Genomic DNA, 15,254 nt, shown 5'->3' on the forward strand with positions numbered 1-15,254 from the left:
ACGTACTAGTATCTTGGCTAGTACAAGAGCAAAGGGGGTTGGAGCTCCCTTCCAAGGAAGTTTGGAGAACGAGAGAAGGTTGAAGCCTTCTGCAGGTTGTAGCCTGCGTACTGGTATAAGGCTGCACCAGTACAAAAGATTGTAAACTGAAGTTTCATATTAAAGAAAGATAGAGACAACTTGCAGCAGGTGGTTTTCACCCACATTGGGTTTCCACCTTATATCTTGGTGTTCATGTGTGTGGCTTTTTATCTGTTCTGTTTTACTGCACATGTTTACTGTTAATGTGATGAATAATGTCCTGATGCACTTAATTGAAGAAAAAGCTAACTAAATTGTGAGTTTTCTTTCTATACGCTGTTTTACTTCGTCACAGTAGCGTGTACACGCTGGTTCACTTAACTGAAGTAGCGTATATGTTTCTGAGCATTTAAAAAGTTTGATTAATCAGATAATACTGATTCACCCCCCCTCTCAGTATTATTTCCAACAATTGGTATCGGAGCAGGTCCTTCAGAGAAGCTTGATCGCTTGAAGGAAGATCATTCATCATGAGCAACTACGAGAAAGAAGCATCAATCAGGCCACCGGTTTTTGATGGAACAAATTTCAATTATTGGAAGGTAAGAGTTACTGCATATCTTCAATCTCTTGGTACAGAAGTTTGGGACATTGTAGAAACAGGCTATGCTTTTCCTTCAGCTACTCCTACAGATCCAGCTGAGAAAAAGGCATATGAAACAAATGCAAAAGCAGTCAGTACTCTATTAGGAAGTATATCTCAAACAGAATTCATGAAGGTCATGCACTTCAAATCAGCAAAAGAGATATGGGACAAAATGATCACTAGCTATGAAGGAGATGAACAGGTAAAGCAAGCTAAACTTCAAACTCTCAGGATTCAATATGAGACCCTCAAGATGTATAATGATGAAAGTGTGGCTAATTATTTTCTTCGGGTAGATGAGATTGTTAATTGTATGAAAAATTTGGGTGAAGAAATAAAAGAGACTATAGTAGTTCAAAAGATTCTAAGATCATTATCCCCCAAGTTTGAATCTAAAGTATCTGCAATAGAAGAAAAGGAAAATCTCAAAGTTCTCACTATGTCTCAGCTACATGGAATTCTAACTGCTTATGAAATGAGAAAGGGAGGTCCATCAGACAGAAGGGAAGCTGCTTTTAAGGCATCAAGAAAAGAAGATTACTATGAAGCAAGCCATGTTCCAGAAGAAGAGGAAGAAGAATCAAATTTTGTCAGAAATCTTCAAAGGGGTGCTGGAAGGTTCAGAGGTAAGCTACCTTTCAAATGCTTTGCTTGTGGAAGAGTAGGTCATTATGCTGCAAAATGTCCTAATAAGGATAAAGGAAAAGAACCTGCTAGATGGAATAAGAAACAAAGTGCAAATAAGAAAAGCTACTACACCCATGAAGATAGTGATGGCTTATCAAACAGTGATGAAGATGAACAAGGTAATAAATATAAGCTATTAATGGCATTTGAAGATGATGATTATGAGGATGCTGTAGATGTGGATAATCTCTATAATGAAATTACTAGACTCAAGAGATGCATAGAAGAAAAGAGTGTGATCATTGATACTTTGCAATTTCAAATTGATGAAAAGGAAAAACATCTTGAAAAACTAGAAGGTGAAATTGTTGGTCTCAGAAAAGAAATTGAGAAAACAAAAACTATTAATCTTAAGTTTGTCAAAGGATCTGAAACTTTGGATGAGATTATCAATGTGCAGCGGTCTCCTCTAAACAAGACAGGTTTGGGCTATAATGGAGAAACCTCTCAAGCATCCACCTCAAAAAGTTATCTTGATGCAGCAAGAAGAAATGAGCAGAAGAACAATGAAGATAATCAGGTAAAGCAGGGACGAATTACAAACAGAAACTATCAGGGACAATCCTTCTTAAGGGTGAACAAAAGCTACAACCAACCACAGGTAAAATCTTCTCAGTTTGGCACAAGAATAGATGAAAATAGAAATTACAATCAGTTGGCTGGTAGATTCAATAACCGCAGAAGCTTCTTCAATGGACAATGCTTTTCTTGCCATAACTTTGGTCACAAAGCAGCTCAATGTGTTGCATATAAAACAATCATGACTAGGGAAGCTCAAAAACAAAGAAGTATGACAGGGATTACAAAGAGGACCTATAACAACTTTTCGGTTCTTGAAAATGAAGTTGAATGTTCTATTTGCAATAATTTTGGTCATAAAGAGTCTGAATGCAGGAGCAGGTTTCAGGAGAAAAAGGAACAAGCCACGAGCACCAAAAAATGGAGAATAAAAGAACCTCAGACAGAAAGATGTGGGATAGCGTTTTATGCAGAAGGACAGGAAAATCTATGGTACATTGACAGTGGATGTTCGAAACATATGACAGGTGATAAAGAAAAACTTGAATCTTATTCTACTTTAGAAAAGGGAAAGAAAGTTTCTTTTGGAAATGATACTCCTGCAACTATAAAAGGAAAAGGTATTGCTCCTTTGAAAGAAAAGGTCAAGGCTGGAAATGTTTTGTATGTTGATGGATTGAAGCATAATCTTCTAAGTGTCAGCCAGATGTGTGATCAAAAAACCGAGGTTATTTTCAGATCGAATGGATGTCTTGTTCGTGATCTTGATACAGGTAAAACAGTTCTCAAAGGCAAAAGAACTCCAAATAATCTGTACATATTTGAAGAAGGACAACAACAATGCTATCTTAGCAAGGATGAAGAGCACTGGTTATGGCATCGAAGGTTGGGACATCTAAGCTTCTCACAAATAAGGAAAGCATGCAAATATCAGGCAGTTCGCGATCTTCCAGATATCAAAATTCCAGACAACACCATATGCAAATCTTGTCAGTTTGGAAAGCAAACCAGAACTAACTTTCCAGAGAAGGAAGGATCAGCTAGCTTGCCTCTTGAGCTAGTCCATACAGATGTATGTGGTCCATTTAGGAAAAGGACACCTCGAGGAGAAGAATATCTGATATTATTCATTGATGATTTCTCAAGGTTTTTTTGGTTAGGGCTTATGAAGCACAAAGATGAAGCATTCGAAAAATTCAAATCCTTCAAAGCATTGGCTGAAAATGAATCAGGACACAAAATTAAGTGCCTCAGATCTGACAGAGGTGGGGAGTTCACATCAAATGAATTTTTCGATTTCTGCGATGAACATGGGATAAGAAGAGAATTCTCTACAGCTAGAACTCCTCAGCAAAATGGGGTTGTGGAAAGAATGAACAGAACTATCCAACAAATGGCTCGTGCTATGCTCGATGAATCAGGTACTCCTGCAACCTTCTGGGGTGAAGCTGCACATGCTGCTGTTATCATTCTTAACAAAACAAATGTCCGAGTAAACAGCACTCAAACACCTCATGAGCTTTGGAGTGGTAAAACTCCTTCCGTGAAGCATTTCAAAATCTTTGGGAGCAAATGTTATATTAAGAATACTGATGAGCAACTTGGCAAACTTGAACCTAGAGCAGATGAGGGCATTCTTCTTGGTTATTCTCCACATAGCAAAGCATACAAGTGCTACAATAAAAGACTTGGCAGAATTGTTGACAGTATTGATATAGTGGTTGATGAGAAGGGATATATTCCTAGGCAAGTTCATCATGAAGACATTGAAGAAGATGAAGGTTACTCTCAAAGGCGAAATGATGAAGAAGAAGAACCTCAAGAAGAAGAAGAATCTCAAGAAGAACCAGAGGAGCAGACAAGAATAGAAGAGAAGACTCCATCCAGATATGTCCAAAAGAATCATCCAGAAACTCAGATTGTGGGGCAGAAAGAAGCAGGAGTACAAACAAGAAGGACACTTGCAGAAGCTTCAAGCTACTTGGCTCTACTCTCCTCCATTGAACCACAAAATGTGAAAGAAGCATGCAAAGATGAATGTTGGGTCAAAGCAATGGATGAAGAACTTGAGCAAATCGAAAGGAACAACACTTGGGAATTAGTTCCTAGACCAAAAGATAAGAATGTAATAGGAACAAAATGGGTCTTCAAGAATAAGTTAAATGAAAATGGAGAAGTAATTAGAAACAAGGCCAGACTTGTTTGTAAAGGGTATGCACAGCAAGAAGGAATAGATTTTGAAGAGACCTTTGCTCCTGTGGCAAGACTAGAGGCCATCCGAATGTTCCTTGCTCTCTCAAGCTTTCAAAACTTCAAGGTATTTCAAATGGACGTGAAATCAGCCTTCCTGAATGGAGACTTAGAAGAAGAAGTATATATTGAGCAGCCAGATGGGTTCATTCTTGGAAATGATCCAAACCTTGTATGCAGATTGAAAAAGGCACTCTATGGGCTCAAACAAGCTCCAAGGGCTTGGTACTATCGGTTGGACAAATATCTTCACCAACAAGGCTTTTCAAAAGGATCAGCAGATAGCAATCTCTATATAAAAGTTGAAAATAACAAATTGCTAATTCTTGTTGTTTATGTAGATGATATTATTTTTGGCAGCAATGAAGAGACCATGAGTCAAAACTTTGCCTTGGTTATGCAGAAAGAATTCGAAATGTCACTTCTTGGAGAATTGACATATTTTCTTGGATTGCAAATCCAACAAAATGAAGGAGGTATCTTCTTGTCTCAAACCAAATACCTCAAGCAGATCTTGAAGAAGTATGGCATGGAAGAGTCAAAGCCAGTATGTACACCCATGGTTACAGGATGCAGCCTCAGTGCAAATGATGAATCAGCAGCAGTCCACCAACCCACTTATAGATCCATGATTGGGAGTTTGCTTTATTTGACAGGTACTCGACCAGATATTACACATGCAGTAGGAATGGTTGGAAGATTTCAAGCCAACCCAAAGGAAACTCATCTTCAGGCAGTCAAAAGAATCTTCAAATATCTTCAAGGGACCCAAAACTATGGCTTATGGTATCCTAGAAATACTGATCTCACTCTTCATGCTTACACAGATGCAGATTGGGCTGGAAGTGTGGATGATAGGAAAAGCACAAGTGGAGGTGCTTTCTTCATGGGTTCCAGATTAGTATCTTGGTTCAGCAAGAAACAAAGTTCGATTGCCTTATCTACAGCTGAAGCAGAATATGTGGCTGCAGCATCTTGTTGCACACAACTTCTTTGGATGATGCAGACCTTGCAGGACTTTCAAATCACTTGCACTCCACCTGTCTCTATCTTATGTGATAATACAAGTGCAATCAGCATTTCAAAGAATCCTGTCATGCACTCAAAGACCAAGCACATACCAATCAAGTACCATTTTCTTCGGGAACAAGTGCTTGAGCAGAAGGTCAAGTTGGAGTATGTTCCTTCTAAAGAGCAAGTTGCTGATATTCTCACAAAACCACTGCCCAGGGAAACTTTTGAATATCTCAGACAAAAGCTGGGAGTAGTTGATGCTTCATCCTGTTGTTGAAGTTTGTTTGTTCTACAGAAAAGTTGGTATACGCAGGTTACGGAAGGGATATGAGCGTATACACGCGGATTCATGCTGGGTAAGTCGCGTGTATGCTGGACGCTTGTTGCAGAAAGAATATCCGCGTACATACGCTGTTTTGTACAGGATAAAACGCGTATATGAAGTTCTGAACAGCAAGGGAAAACTCTGAAGTTCTGAACAGCAATAGGAATGTCAGAATTCTTCAGGCACAGTTTCAGGGAGTGCAACAGGCACAGGTTCAGGGGGAGCAGCTCAAAAGTCTCATAAAGCATTGTTGGCATTCAGATGTTTTGGTTGTTGGTTTCAGGAGAAGGAGCTCAGAAAGAAATTCTGGTTGCTGATCTAACAAGATGTTTATCAGATGCTGCTGGTGTCTTTCCTAAGTCTTGGTCTAGATCTGTTGTCTCTATGTCATGTATCTCTCTTGTCATATCTCTTTTATGGTGTCAAGGTCATGTAACGGCCTTTGTTGGTTTCCCCACTATGCCTGGGATGAATGCTGTAATATAATTGGTTGTTTCTGTTATGTCCCCTCTTGGTAGGGAGTATGGATGTATGTATTGAGTCTTTTGGTGATAGGAAGGTCCCTTATGGTGTATAAGTCTTGGTTCTTGTTGAAGAACATCTTTTGCAGATCTGGCCTTCGGTCAGGGGGAGCACAAGTCACACAGCCAAACAGAGATATCAGCATGTCCTCAGGGGGAGCACAGCCCTTTGCCCTTGATGTCAAAGGGGGAGAGTGACTTGGTGTGATGGTTGCCATCAAGTCCAAAGGGGGAGATTGTTGGCATTATGATTCAAGTGTTGTCCTTGATGGCAACTCACTCAGAGGATGGTACAGGTGCTCAGAGGTTGGTACAGGTGATGGCAACTTAATCAGAAGACAGATCTCAGTACAGCATACCAAGGAAGCTCATACACGCCGTTTCGTTAAGCCCAAGTCGCGTGTACACGCAAGTTCGATTCATAAAAAGCGCGTGTATGTGGAAAGGTTCCTTTGGTCCATGGTGGTTAGTCCTTGGAAGTTGTGCCTATGATTTCGGACCATTGTGTCTCGACGGGCGTGTCGATCCCTAGTTTTGAAGTTGATGGTATTGTGTTACTATGGTTTTGGCTCTTGGTATTGAGTTAGGCCTAAGACTATATAAGGAGAAGAAGATCATTAGGCAAAATCATCTTTCGACAAGGCTTGAATATCTAAGAGAGAAAGAGATCTGATATGCAGGTTCTGGGTTGCTTGATCTAAGCCAAGGAGAGATCACATCGGTTGATGGAAGACTAGATCTAAGGATAGATCGGGATCTAATGGTTTGAAATGCACTATCATGATATGGTTGATTATGCGTATTTCTAGATCTGCATATTGTCGCAATGTTACGTTTTGGATCTAACTAATGTCTGGTACAGCTGCAAATTGAGAAAGTTTATTTTTAGATCTGTACGCAGGTTGGCTTCGGTAAAAGAGCGTGTATACGCGGGTTTTGCTCATTGAAGTAGCGTATATCTTTTGAAGCTTGATTTTGGGTTTACAGTGGGGTCTGACTGTTATTGCAGAGTTCTGTAGTCTGCTCTGTGTTCTGGTAACTGGTGATTGACAGGGTTCAGTGGTTCAGTGATTCAAAGTTTGGTTGTTTTATGCTTCAATGATCTGTTGTGGAAATTGAATGATTTGTGGTCTTCAGATTGTAATGTTGTGCTTCAGGAATATCCAAGTCTGAAAATGTATGAAAAGTGATATCTGAAAGAAGGAAGATTGTAGGTCAGCACCTACGTACTAGTATCTTGGCTAGTACAAGAGCAAAGGGGGTTGGAGCTCCCTTCCAAGGAAGTTTGGAGAACGAGAGAAGGTTGAAGCCTTCTGCAGGTTGTAGCCTGCGTACTGGTATAAGGCTGCACCAGTACAAAAGATTGTAAACTGAAGTTTCATATTAAAGAAAGATAGAGACAACTTGCAGCAGGTGGTTTTCACCCACATTGGGTTTCCACCTTATATCTTGGTGTTCATGTGTGTGGCTTTTTATCTGTTCTGTTTTACTGCACATGTTTACTGTTAATGTGATGAATAATGTCCTGATGCACTTAATTGAAGAAAAAGCTAACTAAATTGTGAGTTTTCTTCCTATACGCTGTTTTACTTCGTCACAGTAGCGTGTACACGCTGGTTCACTTAACTGAAGTAGCGTATATGTTTCTGAGCATTTAAAAAGTTTGATTAATCAGATAATACTGATTCACCCCCCCTCTCAGTATTATTTCCAACAGATCATGCATCCGAAGTAGTTTGTATGTGGTCCTGATCTTTTGCCATCACTTAGTCTCTTGGTCCTTATCCTCAACTCCTTGGGAGGGATCTTAGCTTGTCACCTTTTCCTGTAGTCACTAAAAGATAGCTCAACATAGTTTTAGCTGGGAGTGACTGCTACTGGAATGAGGCCATAGGAGGCCCATCTACATAGTTTCTGCATGTAAGACAGTAGGAAATCTTAGATAACACTGCATAGTTTTAAGGCATGGGACACTGCTACGGGATAGGGCCTTGGGAGGAAACCTTTGTGTAATTTCTAAGTGTAGTGTAGCCTAGGCAAATGAGAGGCAATACTGCACAGTTTCTAGATGCAAGACATTGTTGTAGGATGGTTTCCAGGAGGACACATCTACGCAGTTTCGAGTTGCAAGGTAGACTGAGCAGCTAAGGGACAATATTGCACAGTTTCTGATGATAGTGGGTTCTGACTGGGGGAAGGATAGTGGAGGAAACCACTGCGTAGTTTTGGATGCCAAGGGAGGCTGGGGTCTTTGCACACTATTCAGTTCTAGTAGGTAAGGGAAAAAGCTTGAGGGTTGTATAAGCAAAGTGCACAGTTCGGGGAAGCTAGATGAGGATAGTTTGTTCAGGAAATTGGCTAAGTGTGAGATCAGGGAACATATCTAAACAGTGATATGGCTCGACTATGATCACACGCGAACACTTAGTGATACAACATAGACCATCTAGGATTTATAAAACATACTCTTCTTGATGCAACAACCTTCATGAAAAGAGTGCGTGAAGTGAGTGTGAAACATGTCTATGTAATGAAAATAACTCATACACACAAGATTTCCCTTGAATAAAAAGAAAATTCCATATTACCAAATATGATACATGCTGGATAAGGATGTGAACATGAACAAATATTAATCTCAAGGAGGGGAGCTTCAGATCATCAGCTTACCAACAAGTGAGCAAGGAATGATCGTTCGTAGGATCCAAGGTAGGCTTTGAAATTTTCATGCAAGCCAAAATTTTGGAGGGTAGTTGTAGACGATACAACATTGACGACACACTGGTAGCACCCAATCTCTCATTATCGACCTTGTTTCATGAAAAGCGAGTATAACCTCTCCAAAAGTATTGTTCAATTCTTTGATGGTGATGGCTTCCACACTAGCTTGTGTGAAAGATGTAGTCCCTACCATTCTCTTGATTGGTCAGCACACATTCCAATCTATGTCAACTAAGTTGTTTTGGTTGGGGAAGAGGAGTATATGGGTGCAAAAGTAATATAACTGTCAGAGATTAATTTTCATCTCTGGTATTTCTTTGTTGCTAGTAGACCTAGACAATACCCCGATAGAGTCACGTAGGAACAAAAGCATCAGTCTACTATATTTGAGCTTGCTCAGCACCCTAATAGAGTTACTTGCATCAAATCTCTGCACAGGAAGCCTTTCTCTTCTTTCGCCTTATTTTATTTTTTTCCATTTTTCCATTTTTCATTTTTTTTCATTTTCAAAGAACTGTGCATAAGAACTTATTTACTTCAGAGGCAGAAGAGGGGTCTTGACTTATTGAGATCATAAAAGAATATTCCTTTAGAGAAGTATGTTATATATACCTCTGACATACTTGTTAAGGTTCCCCACTCACCTTACTCTAATTGACTGAGTTGACAAGGGTTAACCCAAAGGACCGAATAGAGTAGGAAGTACTTGTTAAAAGTGTAAGTGTTTTGTTTTCACCAAGGCTCAATCTGAACAGAACGTATTTTCCATCAGGGTATCATCAACTGAAGACAACAAGATCTTCATAAAGAGAGAGGACAACAGATAACTAGATGTTTAGAGTTGTACAAGTGCTCTTAGATTTTCCTGGCTTGTATCGAGAGCCAAACACGATTCCATGTGACGCTAACCTATGGATACAAGCAGGCAAAGAAAGAAAAAACAAAAAAAACAAAAGAAAAGCGAAAGAAAAACAAGTAAGAAAATCAAGTAAGTGAGAAAACCAAGCTAAGTCAACAAGGAAACAAACATGCAAAACAAAAAGCGAAACAAAGCAAGAAAGCAAACATTACTCTTACTCCTACACTAAATAGTTAGGGTTACGTGAAATGAAATTTCTAGTGAAGCAACTGTAGGCGTTCTTGACCTACAACCACAAAGATACAAGCGTTTAAAATAGATGCAAAATAGTGTGCAACAGAAAATACAAAAACTTGAAAATGTTTCACACGAGAGAGAAGTTCTTGCTTGTGGGCAAAAAGATGTGTCACAACCACCCAAAACACATGCTTACCTCTTCGATGACTACCATTTTTCAACAAACCTTGGAAGCCTCTTGTGAGTGTGTGTTCATCTCCACCAAGCTTCTTAGCAGGTGCAAGGAAGGACTAAAGATTTTTACTTACAACATGTCTCGTCAAGTATGATTGTTCCATCTATTCAATGATTGGATCATAAAATTTATGATGCATGTTTTGAAAGACTTGTGATCTTTGAAAAGATGGATTTCTAATTCGAGAGAGGGGATCATGATGGGAATCTGGTACGGATAGATAGATCTAATCATTCTCATCGGTCATGTCAAGATAGTGAGGACATGCCATAGCCATCAGTGTAGGCTGAAGTGCCTTGCTTGCTTGATAGAAGTCTATGGAGAAAGATGTTACACAGTGAAGGTCATAGTGCATGAAGTGACTGTCATTGGATGTACTATTAGTAAAATGATGAAATGCATGAAAGTCACCCAAGATAGAAGAAAGATCAAATGATTTGGTTGAGATTCCAGATTCCTTGTTTGACATGAACAAATATTTTTTTTGAACAATCTTGCAAACACTCTAAATGATGGAGCCAAGTTCACTGAGCACTAGATATGACAAAACACCCATTTGAAACTGGTGAAAAATTGCACAAGCATCATGGTCATCATAAGAATGTAGAAAGGATACCAGTACTATGAATGTGTGAAGCCATTTGGAGTGTGGTGAAATGAGAGGAACTTGATTTGTGTGATAGCTTGTGCGCTCGTCATCACATAGGGAGATTGTTGATGTGATAAGCCAGCATATTTGAAGTTAAATATTCACAAGAAGGTTAAGGAGCTTATCACAACAGGGAAAATTCGATAAGTATGATTCTAGAAAAAGACAGTGTTTGAGATTATCAACTTCACAATTCCATGATTGCATGAGATATGGACACTCCCACCCTGAACTAGATGTAAGAGAAGTGCATGAAGACATACACGTTGTAACAGACTCTTGGATTTGGTCATTGGTGAAAATTTGAAATTTTGAAATATCACACCCAGAATAGTAAACATTTTTTATATGGATCCACGTTGAGTGAAACCATGCAAATAGATGAATTATGAATGAGAAACCCAATTTGATTCAGTTTGAGGGGCTTACCAGAGTCATGAGGTCTTGACATAACCATAAACAAACATTGAAATGTCTTAACTCTTCGGCATGCCCCATAACTTTCTAGAATTGACAAATGGCATTTTGAAATGTGAACTAGATCATGCAAGGCTTGGGGATGGTCATTGTTGTTTATTTCAAAATTACTCTTAGGATGGAAACCATCTTTGTCACATGCTTCATCAAAATTTTTAGGTTCAACAATATGACTTAACAAGTTGTCTTCATGCAACATACACGATGATGAAGAGTGGGAAGAGTCTTGTGCGTTGAGACTGTTTTCATCATGGAAAGCCTCAATGTCATGTGTCGATAGAGGAGATAACTCATCGGATGAAGAAACAAGAGAACATGGAGTATGTCCAATGCATGTTGATGCACTGTGAATGATAGGACACATGAAAGTGGGGTGAAGAGGAAGTTTCAATATGAATGCCTGATTTGACCGGTGTGCATTCTAGATCTGAGTTAGAGTGTACATGAGAGAATAGCAGATCACATGATGTGTTTGCTCGTTCATCACAACATACGGAAGCATGGGAGTGATGACAACCCAATGCTAGAGGTTGATTGAAATAATTAATTGTGTATGTTGTTTCACCAAGATTAGAGAATTGAGAATCAATCAAGAATGGAAGCTCATTGTCTTGATGTGAACCATTTTGAAGCATAGAAGAGGAATTGATTGTATCTTCACCTTTCTTCTCCTTGCCCTGTGTAATGAGACGGCCTTACACATGACTACAATTTTAGCTAGTAGCTTGAGAATCAAGATAACGCACACAACTGGTTGGTAAAGTGGATTCATTAAGCGAGTAATGGTACAAGGAGTCATGATTTGTAGATGATGGAGGATGACAAAGATGTAGATCAGACTCGAGACTTGGGTTATGAACAATGATATCATCTTGTGGAATGGATGAATGACTCTTTGCCAAAGGATTTCTCAACCATTCTTGGATTTCCTCCATTGGAGTGGGAGACGACTGAGAAGATGGGTTGGGAACATGCTGAGTAAATTTCACAGCTTTATGACTACTACGAAGGGGCACCCTCTATGCATATTTCTCAGTTTTGCAACCACTGTGAGGGGGCACCGTCTGCATAAATTTCACAACTTTGCAATCTCTACAAGGGGGCACCCACTTCGGGACCAGAAAGGAAGGAGAACAAGGAAAAAACGAGGTGTTGGGCTCCTCCTCTTCAAGCTGAGGGGCAACATGATCCACAACAGTTGAGGAAGAAGGGAAATTAGTAAGTTCACCATGTTGGGAAACATGAACCAAGTGTTTCAACTCTTGGCTCACCAAGTGAAGGTCCAAAACCTATTCAGGAATTTCATGACAGAGGTGAAGGAAGAGAGTAACAAAGTCTTCAACTGATTTACTAGGCTTCATTCTTAAATAAGAGATTCTTTCACAAACATCTTGTTGGTTATACTTATTGAAGGCTTGATAAGTTTAACAAATTTGGGTCATCAAATCTTCCCTTAGTATTGGTTGCTCAGAATGATAAAGTGAGAAAACTTTGGCATGAGCGATTTGGTCACTTAAGCTATCACTCCCTTCAAAATCTATGTAAAGAAAATATAGTGATAGGTCTTCCAATGGTATCAGAGTAGTCCTCTCGGCTAGAAAGCAATGAGAAATAGTAGATCTAGGAAACGACAGTCGAATGCAGTTCTACCATCTTCAAATTTAGATCACCAATGGATGCGGCCCTCAACTTTGCTCTGATACCATGTAGGAATACACAAGGTAAGTTCCTCAGACAGAACACCAAAGGACACCGCTCACAAACATATCACAAATCAATACACCAGTATTGTCAACATAGTAAAAACCCTCAAAGAGGGAAACAGTCCACAGTCTGAGCCAACACAACCACTTCAGGCAATTTATTAATAAAATAATGAAAATTTACATAAGCTCTCTCATGAATGGTTACCCTACAAATGACCCTCCATGCTCTTTAAATAGAGATCATGGACCAATCGGGTGTTAAGCCATGAGTCAAGTGTCGGTAATACCGAGCAGAGAATGAACCATCGAATCACTACATATCGTGACCGTCAGATTGTAAGTTAGAAAAGTACATAGTTAAGAAACACACTTTACCTAACTGTACACTAGACCAAATTATACTTAACTATTTCCTATGTGTCGGAATATCCTAACATCCCCCCTTAAGAACAACTTGGGATAGGTTTGAAGAATGTACAAATATGATAGAATAGGAGAAGGAAGGAGGCATTAGAGCCTATCCCCCTTTAGTGAAAATTTCCTGAACTCCAACCATAAATCAAATTTTAGTAAACTTCACCTCTGTGAGAGCCTTTGTAAAGATGTCTGCAACTTGATCATCTGTTGAACAATATTTCACTTCAAGAACATGGTCGTGAATGAGATTTTTGATGAAATGCATGTGTAGTTCAATGTGTTTGCTATGTTGAATCATGTTGGACTAGATCTTTGCATAGTTGAATGGCACTTTGATTTTGACACCAAAGTGTAGTAGGCTGCTACTGTTGAAAGCCAAAATCTGACAGGATCAAACGAAGCCACAAGGCTTCCTTACAATCTTATACGACACATGATACTTTGCTTCTGCTGAAGAAAGAGAAAAGGCACTTTGTTTCTTGCAAGCCCATGTAATAGGTCCTATACCTAAGAGTGAATACATAACTTGCAGTAGACTTCCAATCATCAAGGTCACCAGCCCAATCAGAATCAGTGAAACCAACCAATAGAGGATATGTTTCTGCACTGTAAAGAATCCTAAACTGAATTGTACCTCAAACATAACAAATTATTATTTTAGCTTCTTTCCAATGACTTTCATGTGGTTTTTGCATAAACAAAGCAATAAGGCAAACAACAAAGGAAAGGTCAGGACGCGTATGGGTTAGATACAAAAGTTTACCTACAAGTTAACGATATAAGGTAACATCGAGTTCAGGGGAAGTACAAGTGACTGAAAGTTTGGCTCCAGACTAAAAGGGACAAGGGGTTGGATTATAGTCTTCCATGTGAAATTGGCATACAAGATCACAGGCATACTTGGACTGGGAAAGGAAAATACCTCCTTGGATTGCGAGACTTGAAGACCAAGAAAATAATGCAAGTGTCCTAACTCTGTTATTTCGAAATTATTTTTAAGGCTGTACTTCACATGGTTTAAAAGGTTGGGATCACTACCAGTAAGGATAAGATCATCAACATAATGAAAAAGAATGATAAGAGACTTGCCCACTTTCTTGGTGTAGACAGTATTGTCAAAATGACACCTAGAAAAGCTAGTTTCTAAAAGAAAGTTATCCATTTTGTCATACCAAGCCCGACGAGCTTGCTTGAGACCGTAAAGGGATTTCTTAAGCCAACATACAAGGCTAGATTTTGTTTGTATAAAGCCAGTAGGTTGTTCCATACAGATTTCTTCATGCAAGTCCCCATGCAAGAAGGTAGATTTAACATCCATCTGATGGACTTCCCATTTGAAAGAGGTAGCAAGGGAAAGAACAAGGCGGATAGACTACATTTTGGCAATAGGGGAGAAGGTTTCAATATAGTCAATGCCTTCAAATTGTGAAAAACCCTTAGCAACAAGACAATCTTTATGTTTATCAGTTTTTCCATCTGGTCCATACTTGGTTCTGTAAACCCATTTGCATCTAACAAGTTTTGTCCCTTTGGTAGAGGAACAAGATCCCATGTATCATTTGCCAATAATGAACAATATTCTTCATTCTTAACTATGTCCCAATCTGGATGGCCTGAAGCTTCTGCAAATGTGTCAGGATCATAATTCACTGAATCTTGAGCTAGTAAAGAAAACGCTATATCGAACTGAGAATGTGTATGTCATTGATTTGTAGGATCACCGGCAAGAGCGCATGCTGCATCCCGAGTAGCACGGACCCATTTTGAAAGCTGAGGAGCTGAAGGAGGATCCTGAGAAGGTGGGGGAGGATTTTCATCCTCACTTTCATCATTTGAAGAAGAAATATTTTCAAAAGTAGAAGAGATAGAGAGAAGTGGCACATCTGCCGAACTAGGCTCGCCGACCGATATATTTTCAACAAACTTTACATCTCTTCTAATAATAACATTTTTGGACTTAAGTGGAATAA

This window comes from Pinus tabuliformis, chromosome 8 (genome assembly GCF_031772625.1).
Source record: "Pinus tabuliformis cultivar Carrire ecotype Pingquan chromosome 8, CPIR1, whole genome shotgun sequence".
In the NCBI taxonomy this organism is placed as follows: domain Eukaryota; kingdom Viridiplantae; phylum Streptophyta; class Pinopsida; order Pinales; family Pinaceae; genus Pinus; species Pinus tabuliformis.